Source organism: Lycium barbarum, chromosome 7 (genome assembly GCF_019175385.1).
Source record: "Lycium barbarum isolate Lr01 chromosome 7, ASM1917538v2, whole genome shotgun sequence".
Classification (NCBI taxonomy): Eukaryota; Viridiplantae; Streptophyta; class Magnoliopsida; order Solanales; family Solanaceae; genus Lycium; species Lycium barbarum.
The window spans coordinates 46,111,284-46,129,935 of record NC_083343.1 but is presented as its reverse complement, the minus strand read 5'-3'; the positions used below and the strand labels follow the sequence as shown (position 1 = coordinate 46,129,935).

At 38.0% G+C, this 18,652-nt stretch overlaps 1 pseudogene; it reads left to right on the top strand.

Annotated features, from left to right (window-relative positions):
• The first annotated feature begins 16,314 nt into the window (after nucleotides 1-16,314).
• On the top strand, nucleotides 16,315-18,598 carry LOC132601478 (phytochrome B-like; annotated as a pseudogene).
• The last annotated feature ends 54 nt before the right edge of the window (nucleotides 18,599-18,652 follow it).

Here is an 18,652-nt window from a genome sequence, read left to right as displayed (position 1 = left end):
TCATAGATCGTGCGGTAGAGCCAAGTCATAGGAAATGAGATTCCTTAAGAAAGCCTTACATACGACGGAAGGAGGTAAGTGATGATATGGAAAGTCACTGCGGTAAGTATTGATATATTTGATCTATTACCTGAAATTGGCAGTTCCGGATGGCTAGAATGTGGTATATATAGCCGTATGCTCTGTGAGGCATTGTTGATATTCGCTGTGTACAGATTTTACAAGGAAAGAATGGTATAAGAGGAACCAGGTCTGTTGAAGGATTCAGGGAAAGTTGACAAGCAGTTTTGCTGTAGATTATGATATAAGAATGGTGAGTGGAAATCCGAACAGACTGATAGCCAAGTGTTTGGCTCAAAAGTAACGGCGATGAAGGCATATTCTCCACCATCAGGAATTTGGGAATCTAGGACGAAAGGTAGTTATACACTGAAGCGGAAAGTAAATATTGAGGAGTAAAGAGGGCAAAATAGAAATTGTAAAGGAAGGGACGTGCTACGAGAATGTCTCGGAATCTGTAAGACCTCGACTAGCCTCAAATCATGTAATAAAGGTCATGCGAGGAAGCGGACGCGATTATATCAGCATTAGGGTACCGGATTTCATCAAAGTTTCAGGGTTAAGCGTGCTAAGGTGGGAGCAATTTTAGGATGGGTGACCCCCTGGGAAGTATGCAAGAAATTCTATATATCCAGACATAAGAGACAAATGAAAAGCTAGAATAGCCTGAGTGAAATTACAATATACGGGATGATTGAAGACCATAAAAGGCCACATAGCACGCGACAGGCTAGACTAGGGAAGAGACAGAAAGTACGTCGCAGCTCTGGAATTGGGATAGGCTTGAATAGCGTTTGAAAGTATTTTGTGGGCTAGTTGATGGTAATTATATGTATATATATGAATGCGTATGATATCTCATCTGTGATTGTATCAGTGGACATGCGAGTCCCAGTAATCGGCGCTACGGTAAAGAAGGTCTCAATCGAGTAAAGGATATCGAAGCCCGAGTGACAGTAAAAAAAAATGATGCAAGTGCTATAAGATAAGATGCTATTATTTTCACTACAGGTTAAGATTTGAAATTTTAATACAACGATATTTGGAAAATAAAGAGAGTGAGTTAATGGAAGACAGGGAGATCAAAATGTCGGAAAAAGATGAAAGGTAAGAAACCTTAGTGGGAAAAGCCCAGGAGAAACTACCGACAAAACACGAGACTGTTTGGATAGAAATTCAAGGATAGGCACGTGAAATGGATAAAGCGTGGTAATATGGAACGAAAAGGGAATGTGTGAGGATCGAGAACCAATTTCAATAAGTGGGACTGAAGGAATAGTGACCACGACAAGGAATGTGAAGTAAGAGAAAGAATGACAAAGCCTTGTGACGATGTTAGGAGATTTGGTATATAAAGGGACAAATATGCAGTCGCGTTAATGTGATTACCTCGGACATAGAAGTGTTCTCCTGAAAGGATGACTTAGAAATGAAACGGATTTGCGAGCTTAAAGTAAAATTTCACGAACTTCAAAGCCGATGCCATAAATGGAAAAAAGGAAAAGAAAGGTGTCCGAGGAAGAAGGAACCTAAAGAAGGTTAAGGATGAAAGTAGGAAGAATATACAAGTGGATTGGTCGCAGGAAGAGGAGAGCGTTTAGGCGCAGGACAATTGGAAATCTCTAACCATAGGAGTAAGAAGAATACTTTAACGAGGTAGCGGTAGGAACCCGAGTACGCACCAAGGAAAGAATAAGGATAATGGGTCGACGCTGTTGATTGGAAAATTAATGGTATGGAATGAGAATTCATGTGAGGTCTGAGAGGTTTGATCTTAAAGGAAATGGAATGAAATGTAAGGAACGTACATGGGAGACCGCTCGGTCATAGCAACATAAATACAGTTAAAGGTTCGATGAGCAGAGATAGAGTGTAAACTGTAAGGCTTCTGTGCGAAGAGCAAAAGTAGCTGGACGCTCGAGATAACATGGATGCACAACTGTAATACTAACACATAGTTAAGAAGATTTACGAGTATGTAAATTAAATGGGCGGAAGGATTAACAGTGGATGAAAGAGTATGGAAATATGGACAAAATGATGATATAAGTAGAAAATAAAAGAGAAACTTAGGATAAAAAGTTTCGATATGAGGTGCGCAGAGTCGGAAAGAAAGACGAGGAGTAAGATATAAACGAAAACTTCACAAAAGGACTGTTGGCATACAAGGAGCCCCCTTAAAGGGAGGGGGGGGGGGGGGGGGAGACCATATTCTATTAGGCCTAAAAAGGAATCACAACATTTTCAAGCGCCAAGAAAGGAAATCTATTAGCTCGAGGCCGGAGCTTAAATATATCGGCATACCAAGAGAATACATGAAAGAAGTAGAAACGAATTGACGGTGAGTGTACCATGAAGCCGACATAAAGGGAAAGTATAGAAGACGTCTTAAGAAAATGCTTCATGCCAACAAGAATTATGCTATGTGTATGCTACAATTTGCATCCCTCACATCGGGAAAATTGGCGCCGTACCTAAGTAGGCAGCGACATGTTTTAAAGAGTAATAAAAAGAACAGGAAGGGGGCTATAAGTTAAGCTCACAAAGGATAATGGAGAGGATGATAAGACTCAGAGGATATTCCGGATGACGACGACTGATAAACGAAGGTATCAACGATTGGTAGTCTGGAAATTTTTGAAAGAGAGAAAGAACGCAGTGTCTAGGAATGAAATAAAAGAGTTCAGCGGATACAAGAAAATAGTTCATGGACCATTAATTATACGGAACATGAGAATATACGCTATGAACTTATATGAATCATCAATGTGAAGCGATGCTCGATCATATTTGTAAGGAATCCATACAAGGAGACAATGGACGATGAATGAAATGAGCGCCAATATAAAGAGATAAAAAACAAGTATACTTGTGTCGAGAAATGTGACAGAAGGAAATAAGGAAAAAGTTGTAATAAGAATTCAAAGATATGGCGAACTAAGAAGTTAGATGAATTCGGATCATAAGTCACCAAAAGCACGACCGGACTGCGAAGGATAATAATTGGCAAAGAAACGTTACGTACATATGTTTTGGGTAAATATTCAGAATGAAAGACTAAAAGGGATAGTGACAAAGACATAAAGAAGCAGGGAGCGAAGAAACGAGAACACCAAAGGCCGATGAATATTTATAGCATGATAAGACTGCAATACTGTAGATTAAATGAGAGCAGGGAACAGCCTGTGGCCATATTGGATCGTTAAGTGAAGATTGTGCGCCGAAGACATGGCTTCTATTAAGGTATTGTAAATAAACAGTGACAGAGAAGAGATGGTTGGGAAGGACAAGGATAATGAATTGGCGCAATGGATTGGAAAACCCATGAAACGAAATGAGGACTCATGTAAAGACCGAGGAGTTCAACTATAAAGAAAATAAGGTGAAAGATAAGGAATGGGCATGAAGAAAAGAATAACTATGAGAGGGACCCTCCCGAAGTATTACGACACCCCATGAGGTCAGTTGAACATTCGAGGACGAATGCTCTAAAGGGGGGGGGGGGATGTTATAGCCCGTATTTTGTACGTTCGGACAATCCAAGATAATTGCGAGAAGTTAAGGGCAAGACCATTTTCCAAAAATTATTTTAATGTGCAAGTTGTTTATAAATATTATTTATGAACATTTTTAGTATGGAAATATTGCGAAAGGCTAAGGGTAAAAAGGGAAATTCACAAAAGAGTTCATGGAAATATTGTGGAAGGCTAAGGGCAAATTTGAAATTTTGAAAAAATAACTTTTCATGAATTGCAAGACAAAAAAAAAATTAGTCTTGAATAAAAAGGGCCCATGTGGCCGTGCCCTATGGGGTGGGCTTTGGCCCAAATAAATGAGTTGTCCATGTGTATAAAAGAAGACCAAGTAGTCATATATTCATTTCATTACTTAGAATATTCAAGAAACATGGAGAGACAACTAAAGGGGCCATTCGGCCATAACTAGACCAAGAGGAACCTTGGAAAATCTTGATCATAAAAAATATTTCCTTCTAGCAATCTCACCAATTGGAAGGCCCTCTTTAACATGGAGTGATTGTTGAAGTAAGAAAAGCAATGGTTGTGCAAGTTGTGAACCTAGCCGAACAAGAAGAGATAAGTGGAGAAAATGTGTGTGTTCAATTCTCTTTTACTTGTATTATGGATGATTTATGTATATTGAAGTGTGTAGAAAAGGATGAAATTCATAAAATATGTGTGTATAGGTGTTGGCCGAATGGAAGTGGTGTGGTATAGGAGTGATGAATTAATTTTATTTAGTAGTTTGATTGTTGTGTTGTGGATTCCATGATGTGAAATGAAGGTTTGGTGGCTTGAAATGAATTTGAAATTTGTTTGTGCATTATTGAAGAAGTTAGTGCGACATTAGTATGATTTCTTATATTCGTAAGAATAAATTTGTTAATGTATGGGTTATTGATATACTTCATGAATTTGGAAATGAGACATATGTTTGGAAGAATGTAAGTCGGGTCGTTGTAATTGAATTTGAAAGAAGGAAGTGTGTTGTTATGGTTTTTGTTGCATTTGGAAGGTTGCGGGTGAAATGGCATATTGGCTAGATTGTTTTAAATATTGTATGACTTGTTTGAAGTATTCTTGAATTGTGTTTGTAAGGTCTTGGGCAAGTATTTGAATGTGTAAGCATTGATGTTGGCTTGACTATATGTGATGGAATTGGATATAAATGTAATGCCGTTGAAATGTGTGACAAGAGTTGTTAATGTTAGAATATGTTTTGGGATTGATTGTTGAAGTTGTAAGTATGATTGTCGGTAATGTTGTTAATAATTTGGCCGAGTTAAATTCTCTAATTGTTGATTGTTGGTTCGGCCGAGCTAGATTCTCGGGGATGGTGTATTTACAAGGGAAATGCTGCCGAAATTTTGGCAGAATATAAATGAATTCATTTGAAAGAATAAGACGAGTATATGTCGATGAATCTAATGACTATGTCAACTTTCTTGAATGTAGACTAGCAAGTTTGGATAAATAAGCGTAACTAATAAGGCGTGGCACAGGTATGTAAGGCTTACCTTTCTTTCTTTTGGCATGATCTTTGTGTAACGAGCAAAGAACGTATATGTATGATTTCAAAGAAATTCCTATTCTTAGAGCCACTAGGATGGCTAATGTCCTTGATTTCCATAGGCTGTTACATATGATTTTGATGCGCATCTATGTTGTCCGAAGATCTACTTGATATGATTATTGCTCCGATCTTCCAAAAATGGCTTCTGAAATGTTCGTAGAAGGTTCTGTACTTCAAACGCTCATAACTTTCTCATACTAAGTCGGATTGACCCGAAACTTGTTTCCGAGCCTTCAGGAGTCGGTAAGTATACTTGTCTATCGAGTCTTGATTTATGTGCATATGGTTTCGCATTATTCTGTTCGTGCAAGCCTCAGTCTGGATTTCACTAAGCCCGGGCCAGGACATGTTCTCGTGCGTATTCCACTGCATCATTCACCGAGTCTCTCTCACTTGCGGGTCGGGACACGTTATATGTATATGATGTTATGATGATATGGGGATGGTGGCCAGGATGGTATATGATGATTTTATCCAGCGAGACCCACAAAAGAGGGCCGGGACACGTTATATGTATCTACCGAGTCCCTCAATAGAGGGCCGGGACATGTTATATGTATACATGGTATATGATGTTGACATGCATGATTCTACCCACCGAGTCCCTCACTTGAGGGCCGGGACATGTTACGCATATATGACATATGATATGGACATGTATGATTTTATCCACTGAGTCCCTCAATAGAGGGTCGGGACACGTTATTTGTACATATGATATATGACATGGATGTGCATGATTTTTTTTATTTAAAAAGGCAAGTACCTTGATGTTCTAAAAGGCCATACTTGATTTTGGTAATTCTCTGTTTGAGTCATGATTCTGTTTCCTATATTTCATACCTTACATGCTCAGTACATTTTCCGTACTGACCCCCTTTCTTCGGGGGCTTCGTTTCATGCCACGCAGGTACACCCAGATGAGTACAGGACACTGTTAGAGGATGCTTCAGCTGGATTGGCAACTCCATTTATTCCTGGAGTGTTGCCGAGTCAGAGTAGATGTGCTATGATGTTTGTTCGAGACTAGAGACTTTGCAGACAGAGTCGTGGGTGTAGGATGTCAGTTTTGTAAGCGGCTCCATCAGCCGATGTGTCTTTATGTATTATGTTATGGATTCCATAAGATTACAAATCTGGCCTGATTCGAGAAAGATAAAAGAAAGATTTGAAAGCTTACTATGTATTTTACTTTTATTTGATTTCAGAGTCTGAACAGACTATGTATGTATTAAGAGTATGTGGGTTCGCTCGGCTCCGGACGTGGGGTCGAGTGCCCATCACACCCTAGGGAGATTAGGGTGTGACAACTAGGCTCAGTGATCATTCATACCAAAAGTCTTTTGTCTATCTGTAGCAACTTTTCTCGTCGTGCTCTCTTCTTTCCTTTATTTTTTCCTTGATTATCATATCTTATGTTCTACTATAGAAAACCTTAGGTTCCTTTCTTAATTGTCACTCATAAATAGCAATATCATTAACAACGACTCTACCATTAGTGTCTTTGTCTCCATTCTAGTATAACATCTCTATCTTTTACAATATCCCTTGAGTTATCTGCTCTCAAAGTCATGTTTGTTCAAGGTCTTTGGGAATGGTCTCCATTACAGTTTTAGATGCCTGTTCAATTCGTGTTCATTTATTTACTAGTCATTAGACTCATTTCTGCATAACTCTCACTCTTTATTTTAGAGTCTATATCTGTCACATCTTAGGGTCCATCATTTCAATCTCCACACTTGTATCCTCTTTATTCGCTTCCCCCCTTTAAGGGTTTTACTTGTACCATTCTCAAATCCGTTGCCTCAGCTTCAAATCTTGAATTCATATACCCCTCACTATACTACATCTTATTCATACCGTTTCCCATAATCTATAGCTACCATAATTCATGTGTGAAGTCTTAGCATACTCACCTTGCAGTATAGCAATCCGAACAAGGATGTATCTTTACTTAGCTCATCTAGTAGTTATGAGTCAATGTCTAAATCCGCTCCAATTAACAACTTCTGTCCCATAGGGATGCTCGCAATAGTAGTAGGTCTAGTTATCCATACCATCCATATAATGTCACTTGCAACGTCATCTTTGTTTTCCAGGGCCTGAGTCTCATACGCCACTAATACCCCTCATGCCTCATATTCTTTTACTCTTGTTTTGCACTCAACACTGATTTCAAGACCAATCATAATCGTATTATATTTGTCGTTGATGATAGCTTTACTCTATCGCTTTATCGTCGTACGGTAAACTCATAACTTATGATCATCTTTTTCTTTTCAACTCTTTACTTCATATACTTTACTCGTTCTAACTTGGTATAGGATATTCGTAGGAGATGCACCTTCCTTTAATCATAACACGACTACTTCTTAAGCACGCGTTCTTCGTATATTTCCTTTTCTCTCTATTCTCATTCTTATTCCTTTACATTCCTTCCTCCTCAATTTATCTTGTCTTCTCCCGTTTTATAATCAATCCTTTTTTTTCTTCGTATGAGGAACCCTATCCCTAACTGTGTACCGCTTTGTCCTTTAGAATATACTACCTCTGTACAATCCATTCTTTGCTTCCAAAACTTATTTTGTTCATTCTGATCATCCCCTCTCACCCTTATTGTGTTGATCCTCTTCCTAATAATCATCCTATTTCGTTATTCATCTTTCTGTAGTCTTGGTCTTTTACATCCAGCTAAAGATATCACTCATACTCTTGATTATACCAATCACAAACTACTGCTGCTTTGCCATATCACTTTTCTCTGATTTCTTTTTCAAGTTAACTTCCCCCTTTTTTCTAGCTATCATTTCTATCATTGAGGAATCCCTATGCTGGACTTTCCCCTAACAAGGTCTTTTAAGCTTTCTCATCTACTGCCCCATGGCTCGCTTGTTGGTTTTACTCTTGCATTCACTCTTTATTCATATAGAACATGTCACATCCTTAGTCGTTTCCTTGCTATACTTTGTATTACAGTTCTTGTTATGCTCTCATCATACCTTGGTCATAATCAACGCTATAGAGTGCCACTTCTTTACCTCGTTCGCAAGCCTGCTCGTAAAATAGAATAAATCTTGCGAAGTAAGCATACTCAACCTGTTACTCTTTCTAATCAGTTCTATTACGCTTACCATATAAATTGTTTTACCAACGTATTCTCATTCATTATAACCCTTCGTATTCGTACCTTTGTCTCCAGGTACTGTTACTTTATTTGCTAGTAAACTTATCGTATCTTACTATCAATACTCTAGTATCACACTCTATTGGAGTTACCCTTTCTCTTCCATGTCTTGTTTTAATACTACCAAGCATTTCTCTTTACCGTATCAATGTCGCTCTTATAACTACTGTTACCATCAATTCAATAATATTTAACTTATCTCGTGTAGTTGTTAATGATACTCCTAACTTAATCTCGTCCTGCCATTACCTTGTTGCACAACATCTCTTCTCGTTAGAACATGTCACAAGCTTATATCTTATCTCCTTTAGATTCTAGAAAAATTTCGGCAGAGTTTCTCTTGTAAGCATAACAATCCCAAGCCCAGAAAACACGTCCGATGTCTCAATAGGACATATATCGGAACACACATAATACGTAATTGAACAACACAAGATCACTTACCATTAAAGGATATAAATAATAGGGTTTGTCTCATAATTTATGCCTGCACACTCGGTCTAGAATTCCAATATCTATATACATACACATATTATTTATATTCACTCACTATCAATCAACTTACTCATAAATCACGATTATGGCTATCACTAGGTTATTAAAAAATATAGTCATCTCAAATTGTCGGATTGGCTCAGATTTTTCACCTCAACACAATCATCACAATGGGGTGATACATGACAGCATAGGATCCGAATCAATCGATGCACACATATCATAAGAGGATACTAACAATATACCTAGAACAATATCAGGGGAAGACTCAGGATCCTGTCGCTCAACTAACGCATGGATATGATGCTGGGATCCACTTGGACTGGGCGTTCCTCTTTGGTCTCTATCACCACCTACTAACATCTGTGGCCTTGGCCTTGGGGGGCGTACCGACGACGAAGAGCCAGCTATCACTCCCGTAGCCCGAACCTTACCTTTACCACGCCTCCATGGGCAATCGCGTATAAGATGGCCTAGCCGAGCACAGGTATAACAAACATCCGAGCCCAAGCGGCATGGTCCCCAATGTAACCTGCGACACTGAGTACATCGTGGTACCGAGGATCTCGTCTGACTAGAACCACTCCGAATCCGAGAACTGGAAAATCTGAGACTTTGGGGTGACCTAGAATAAGTAGGTCTATCAAATCTGGGTCTAGGAAACTACGGAGGAGCACCACTTATTGAACGAACTGAGTGCCTAGAGAATTGTTGCCTCGGAGCACCCCTCAACTCATGATCAAACCCTGAAGAATTAACTCCCTTTCTCCAACCCCTGTTATCGTGGCCCACATCCTGCCGCTGAGCTTGAGCGGCTACCAATTAAGTCAGTAAAAGAATAGCCTGTCTCATCTCTTGGCTCGAGGCATCTGGTGGAGGAACGAGGGGTGCTGGAGCTAAAGTTGAGGCACCCCTCTAATCCTCGAAGCTGGGCGAAGTAAGGGAAAACTGAGGTGGGGCCTTATTCTGGGGTTCGCCCTCCTCCATATCTATAGACGGCTCCCGTTCAAGCCCTTCTTCAACCACCATCTTGCCCTTCTGGGCTGCCGTAGCTTTTCCTTTCATCAGCTTTGCTGAAATTATAACGCACAATTAGGGAGGGGATAATCTTATAATACAGCTCTATCGCACGATCTCCTAAGATGAAAGATGGTCATTTTTTCTAAAAGCCCTGTAGCCTCCTATTTATTAGTGTGGCGCGCAACACACCATAAACAAGACTCTACTAGACACGGCTTGTAGACACTTCCTAGGACTAAACTGCTCTGATACCACTTTTGTCACGACCCGACTACGGGCCGTGACGGGGACCCTGGGCTAACCACCGAGCACCACTCGTTCTGCTACTCATCAGACTCATTAAGCGTTCTTTTATCAAATTCATACTTAAATCGTAAGAAAATAATTTTTCATTTAGAAATATAATTACATTTATATATAAACATAAGCCCTTCGGCTATCAAAATAATACAAACATATACAATAGTAACATTGTGAGACCACACTACCCACATTTGCGCATCTACGAGCCTCTACTAGAGTACTAGACATGGGGATGGGACAGGACCCCGTCATGCCAAAAATACACATATATACACAAAATAATGATCAAAGGAACCTCCAAAACAATGGAGTCCTCTCAAATCGGCTACTAGCTCCTACGAGTCTGGATCAAGATCACCTCCCTGTCTACCTGTGGGCATGAACACGACGTCCAAAGAAAACGGACGTCAGTACGAGCATTGTACTTAGTATGAGAGGCATAAGTAACAATAATACGTCAATGAGATAAAGGAAGCATCAAATGAGGAGCAACTGTATCTGACTGTCAATTATAAAAGAAATAATGTGTGCTGGCTTACTTCATAATCATCATCATATCATGTGTGCATAAATGTATACGTTGCCCGTCCATATAGGTACGGTGTGATAATCAATAAGCTGCCCATCCATATAGGTACGGTGTGATAATCAATAGGCTGCCCGTCCATATAGGTATGGTGTGATAATCAATAGCCTGCATCCAGGCTTCCCGCGTCCGGGGTGTAAGCTGCCCACTACAGTGGTGTGTCTTCCCATGCCATATAGGTACGATGTAATATCATCAACATGTACTCATCATAATGCATGTATAGCAACTCAAAGATAGCTATACTTTATCGAGGTGACATAAGGTCGTGAACCCTCGATTCCATTATGGACATTTATAAGTATTCTGCCTCACCTTGAAGGAAGTAGTAGATAAGGTGAGTGTATACAATAAACGACATCATTAACTTTATAGGAACATCATATCATGAACTCTAGAATCTTTAGACTCAAGTTCATCATCATCATTATTGGTCTCGTAACATATCTCTTATCTCATATAGTTATTCATGAACATAGACTCTCAGTTTTCTGAGATATAGAGAATTCATGGAGAAGAAGGAAAAATCATGCCATCGGATTCATGCCATAGAAGTAAAGGACTAGCCTCGCATACCTTTTGCGTTTAACTAATCTATCGCTTGCTTGTTCTCCTTCGATGCCCGCGTTTCTACCTTCAAGAGAAGTCGCATGAACATTAGCTAATCGATTACTCAAACGTGCCTACTAAAGATAAAGAAAATTGGGCATCATTTCCTTTGTTTTTACAACTTTTTCCATATTCTATATCAACTCCCAAACATTCATAACAACATTCACAATATCGTAAACAACAATCATCATTCGTCTATATTACCCACATTTCGTAATTTCAGTCCAATTCCTCCATAATCATGGTCATAATTCATTATTGCATTCCCTCACATATAATACTTATTACATGTTCTAAATGTCGTTCACAACATACCAATATCCGTAATTCACCCCAAACTACTACTCCACAATGACACTATTCACACATTCATGACCCATTTTCTATATCTTTCTACAATTCAAGTGTCTTAGCCTTCCAATACCTTAAACAACATGTAATGATCATAAAACTCACCTTAGATGATGGGAGAATAAGCCTTAAGTGGAACTTTTCTTCTTGCACCAAAACCCTAGCTCACTTCCCTTGAGATTTCTTGTTGTAGATGAACTTTGATAGGTTTCATACACTTCATTTTGTGGGTTTGATGTAGTTGATCATTGTTTTCTCTTGAATTCTTGTAGTTGAAGAGTGGAGAGAATTCTAGAGTGTTCTAGAGAGAAGGGGAGTGAAATGGGAAATGAAATGAAATGAACTTGGGTCCCTTATTAATACACAAAAATCTGACCCGTCAAGGATATACGGACCAACATACGGTCCGTATCTTTTATACGGGCCGTATGTTTGGTCCAGTGAACTTTGCCCCTCTTGGATAAATATACAGCCTAACATACGGCCAGTATAATTTATACGACTAGTATGTTGGGCTGTATAATGCCCAGCTGTTCCGATTTCGTTCTCGTCGACTCGTTTGATCTCCAATCCTTATGGAACCTTCTTAACACTTGTGTAACACTTCAATACCAATCTAAGGGACGTTATTACTCTTCTCCAAAGCATCATTGACTCGTTACTCAAAATTATTTCCGATACACAACGTATGCCTTGCCTTCCTTGACAACTTTCTTCCGTCACCTCCAATGTCTTTAAAATTTCGATTAGGATTGTCAAACGCTATTTCCTACTTATCAAAACATCGCATAAGTCGTACTCTTCGTCAGTCTATTCCCTGTGCATGAACGGAAAATTTTTCGAGGTGGAACAAGCATCTTGCATTAGCAGGGCCTGGAAAGGGCCGCACCCCAAGGGGTGTGATGTAAACATCCTACCCTAATGCAAGCATTAGGGACTGCTTCCATGATTCGAACCTGTGACATATAGGTCACACAGAAACAACTTTACCGTTGCTCCAAATTTCTCCTTCATGTAGAATTTTTAATGTGCGGTATATGATTAAATTTCTCCACCACAACGCACAAAGATAGGTACCCACATATAGGTTGGGGATAAGTATTAGGTTTTCTAACATTATAGGGGGAGATGATAAGCAGTTGGAAAATAAGTTATATGTGATGAATTATCACTGGTATGATCCTTGTTCAAAAGATAATTTAAGTCGATTGTCAGACGGATTTGCTAACCCAAAAGTAAATATCATATTCCATCTTTACATGATCCAATTAGAAAAAAGTTCTTGGAGGACATAGTCTTCGGCACGCCTGAAGTGTGATAGATGCAGTTCCAAAGATAAAACTCCTTGAAAAGGGAGAGGAGCAAATGATCAAGATGGTCACAATAAGGAGACAACTGCTATAAAATAGCACCACGCATAACACTTCATAAAACCTTGAAAAAGGTTCCGGTACCTGAAAGTGATGAAAAATGAAGAGATGTCAATAAATTATGTCGCACTGAAACCGATATTAGATGTCCGTCGATGATATCTTTGATATAATGTAGCGCTCAACATTATAAATGGTAATGAAGATCTTGAACTCAAATCTGTCAAATAGTGTGGATAGCAAAATATTGGCCGATGAAAATGCGCAATGCAAGTATATTTGGTTTCACTTGGAAAGAAAATTGGACCTATAGTCCAAACACCTAAAGGTATAATGTAGTGGGATTACAAATGAGTTCTTGTGCGAACAGTAAAATGAAAAATAGAACTATAAGATATCAAGTACGACTTATGTCTTGTGGCATAAAGGTTTTTTGTTGAAGTCCTGGGGTAATTGTGTGCAGATGTGTTTTCCTGTAATGGATACATTTGATTTCGGGTTTTAGTCTGGAAATACATGAAATGCATATAATGAAAATCCTTGAAGGATTGAAATTATTTTGAAGCATATAATGGTTCACCAAAATTTCTTAAATAAAGATTTAGCAAATTCTTATATGATTAAAGCGATTCCATTAAGTACTCCAATGGTTGTGATGCTGCTAGATATGAGTACAGACCATTTAGACTTCATGAAAATGATGGACATATCGGAACATAATCGATCATACACTGCAAAAGAAATTATTGATATCAACTTGTTTATTCTAACAAATATAGTCAAGGTTTTTTTTGTTATAAATGTGCACGAAGATTATTTGATCTCCATAGCGTTCGATTGCAAAATATTTGTTTTCTTATGGGCCGTTGCTATATTTATGTTTTTCTACTAAGTTAATTATTTTCTAATTATGCAAATCATACAAAAATAACAATAATCGTGAAGCAAGCAAATGATATATCGAGATGAGCTCAAAGATGCAACATCTTCACGAATGTGATTTGTTCAAAAAGATAATTCCAATATTAACATTTGGAAACCTGGTATGTAAGATTGAAAGGCATCATCTATAATAGTTAAGTGATGTTTTAATTAGGGGAGTATAACACACGCTGTACTATTTTTTTTTAGCCGAGGTTTTGTCCCATTGAATTTTCCTGGTAAGGTTTTTAATGAGGCAGCTGCCAATGCATATTACAAGATATTTGTACTATTTTTCATCCACTAGGATTTTTTCCTAGTAATGTTTTAACGAGACACATTATCTATCAAGGCATGGACATCCAAGGGAGACTGTTATGAAATAATTAGTGTGATGTCCACCACTCTAGATATAAATCTCCACATCCTCCATAATCTCAAAGGCCTAAGGCCATGTCTCCTACTTCCCCCATGATCTTCCCCAATAACCTTCATAGTTAATGTCATGTTTATGGCTGGCTACCTTTTGTATGCACTACTAAAAAAACAGGTTTTACCGACCTTAGTTGAGGTCAGAAAAAAACCGACCTCATGAGGTCGGTAATATTGTACCAAAATTTGAAAAAATAATGTACCGGCCTCACTAGGTCGGAAATTTATTTGATGATAAATATTATAACTTTATTTTTAATTTAAAAGAATACCGACCTTACGAGGTCGGTATTATTTTAAATAAAAAATAAAATTATTAAATATACCAACCTTATTTTGTCAAAAAATAATTATTTAAGTTACCAACCTCGTGAGGTCGATAAATATAATTAAAAAATAAAAATTTGATCACTTAATTTATTAACCGTTTGTTCCTTTACCCCCATTTTTACTTTTCACCCAAAATTAAAACCCCCACCCCCTCCCCCGCCCACTCCTCTCTCTCTCATCCTTTCAACACCACCGTATCCTTACCCACATCGCCATACCTTCGCCGATAGACAGCTCCGCGGCCAGCCAGCCAGATCCGGCTTCGTCGCCACCGCCATCTATTCCAGGTATGTTTTTTAATTGATTGGGTTCTAGTTTAGGGTTCTTCAAGACACATTTAGTTTTTTGCTTCTTTGGTAAGTTTCTCACTGATTTGGTTTTATGGGTTAGTGTATGTGGTTGATTATAGGTAGAAACGTTAATGTGCATTGGTTGTTTGCTCCCTTTTTTTGTGGGTCTTGTTGATTATTTTTTGGGTTATAGTTAAACGAAATTAATATTAGTGACCAGTGATTACTGTTATAATTTTGGCTGTAATTTATTTCCAGCTCTTGTATCTTGTTCAAACGAGCATTTAGTCGTAACTCTATGGCATTTAGGTAATGAAAACATCTAGTTTTTAAACTAAGCAAAAGAATATTTTCTCTTTTTCCACTGGATTTGTAGAAGTATAAGCATGTTTTAGGTTAGTCTTGTGTTGAGTAGCTACAAGTTATTTTCCCTTTTGTTGAATTTTTCCCTTTGGTTGGATGAAGCCCTCTGTAGGTTGCCAAATGGGATTTCTGGTGTTTTCTGGTCTCTGGAGATGTTTCTTACTTGAAGATTGATGTTTTGTTTTAAATCCTTGATAATTGTTAATGTGGGATGATTTGTACTAATAGCTGCTTTAAGGTATTCTGTGCAATTTACTAAATTTGCACTTGAGAGATACAATTGCTGAAAAGCCTTATTCCTTTGTTCCATGTCTTTTAAGATTGGCCCTCTGCATCACCTTCCAGTTCTATAGAAATTAAAATTATTAAGTTTGTATGCTTATCTACCATAATGTAGTGTATGCTTGCTCTCATGCTTGTATAGATGAGCTATTTGTCAATCCATTTTGCCTTCCCCACTATTGAAGAAACTTTCTGAAAATCTGGTAGAAAAGAAGTTAAGATTTCTCCATCACCACAATGGCTCTACACATTCTATGATGTTGAGTTTTTGTGGCTATTTGATTCCATTAACCATTTAGTTTAATCTCATTCGAGACGGAAATCTGTTGTTAATTAGTTCTGTTTGTAATATGCCTATTTTCCTGGTAATGTATTCAAATCCCTCTTTCCGAGTAGGGGAATAGAACATAATATTGTGTCTGCAAATCTTCGCGATAAAAACCTTCTTTGCCCCAAATTAGTTATTACCCTAACATTAATTAAGCACAAAAGCACTACACTGATGCCCTTTAAGGATTAAAATACAGGTAAACACTAGGCCATTCATGTGTTCCATACAGTACATGCATAAATAAAATCCTGACAATTTGAATAGCTGCATAGTTTGATGTATAACACTCAAGTATGACTGATGGAGAAAGAGTGATGTGTTACCTTAGCATCTGTCTCAATTTGGACAGGTTTGTCTCCAGACTCCGGAACACCATTGTCAGCCCCTGAAGCAGTTGCACCATCCTGCATATTTATATCAGTTTCTGATGTAGTTGAAGGAGCAGTTGAAGCTTCATCTGTTTCTAACAGTAAATAGGTAGATGACTTCAATTTGTAATGTTCCTTGCTCCTCTTCAGAAGGTGATTAACCTTTAAATTTCTAACAGTTCACTTGAGCTTGAGAAAGGAGAATTTTTACTTGCGAGTGTGATAGATGCTGTTGTTAGCCAAGTGATGTTATTGTTAAGGGAAGGAGTTACTGCTTATCCGGGATATTCCAGAGGAAATCAAGACACTGAGAGTCTATGTCAAGCAAGTCATAATTCAACAGGTCTTTGCTGATTTTTTTGCATACTATGGCAAGCTATACACCATCCCCAGAAGGGTGGGTAGAAGTCCATCTTCGACCAAGTATGAATTCTGATGGAGTAACTATTGTACACATTGAGTTCAGGTATATTCTTCAACTTTCTCTTCTTTACTTTTGCAGTGAATGAGCTATATCAGCTTGTGAAGCCTTGTTTCCTTAAAAGATCTTTGAACGGAAGATCTTATCCACTCCATCATTTGCACTTCATCAGCTATAACTGTCATTGCTTGGCTGTTCAAAATTTTTCTCTTCACATTTATTCATGTAGAACTGAATAATTTCATAACATCTCAATAAGTTTGTCTGAAATTACTGGTTCATATGTTATACATGATTACAGATTGACCATAATTTTTTAATATGGACTTCGTTAGCAATTACTCATTGGTTTACTGGCACCACTTTTCTCGGGTTGTCGCATTTAGCCCACCTGCCTGCTCTCTGACTTTTATCATTTGATCAGCATATTGGACTACTAACATTTTCCTTAACTTCAAAATCGCTAACCATGACTACTTCTATCTACAAATCGCATGCACATAGCATACTTTTAATCCTTCTCAAAATTACATAAAAGCTCGTCACTTTTTTTTATCAAAATTCTAGGTCCTACACCTTTTTGATATCAAAGGACAAACACCAGAGTATTCATCCTTAGTTTTAAGCTAACCGACTTGACTTGAGAAGCAAACTACAATAAGTTCCAGCTATGGATGAGGTGAAATCTACACATGTTAATTCAAGATTATGGGATAAGATAAAATATAAACAAAAACAAGTTAACTTGAGATTGATAAAAAAACTTTACACCACTTCCATTGATTTGTTAGATCTTTTAACTTCGCAACTACCAGGTCTCATCTTTGTCATTCAGCTTTTAAGTTTGTGTTTGATGAAGAAAACGTATGATTTCCTACCTCAAAATGTTCCCACCCCCTTTAAAAATGAAATTGCATAACTATAAGCTTCTATTAAAGTGTACAAACTTCAACTGCTCACCGAAATGGCTTTGTGGAGTTTGTGGACACTACTATTTCAAGCTTGAAATAGGAAGAGCCGGAGCTTAGGATTTTGATTTGAAGTTTAATCTGATTAATTTTGGGAAATTGACATAAATAGCCGCCCCCTAAAAATAGCAGGCAGATGTATATATACATGTATATTGGTTAGCGGATGTAGATATTTTTGGCCGAGAGGTCAAATGTGTAACTTCCCCCTTTTTACGGTGATTGGATGCACTACTTTGTTTATAATAACTGCCAAGTATTCGGTTTAGATGTGTACCATATGCTACATATGAGGTATTTTGCTAGTATATTTGAGTTACTTTTCTAGTTGTCAACTTGGTCTCTTGATGAAGGCGTCAATATAATCCGATATTAACTTTTAGGTTTTAAGTTTTCAGCATTTTAATGCTGTTTGTTTGGTGTCATATACCGTCTCAGTTACCTGTTTGATTTTTTTCTCTATTTTCCCGGGAAAAGGATTATTTGCCCTGGTGAAGGTCTTCCTCCTGAATTGATCCAAGAGATGTTCCACAACAGTCAGTGGGTAACTCAAGCAAGTCTAGGGCTGAGCATGTGCCGAAAAATCTTAAACCTTATGAATGGTGAAGTCCAGTATATCAGATAATCAGAAAGATGTTTTTTCCTGATTATCCTTGAACTACCATTGTCCCAAAGAGATTCAATGAATGTTGGATAGGTTACCAGATGTTAAATTCAATCCCATTGTCTCTCAAAGTGCAAAACATACAATTATGGGTATGCCTCGGATACTTAGCATGGAACTTGGAGCAATGTCAAGTCCTTCTATACGGCTAATGGGTATCGAATCATCCTTGTGCTGTTAAATGAGCTATTCCACACTGATTTGTGATAT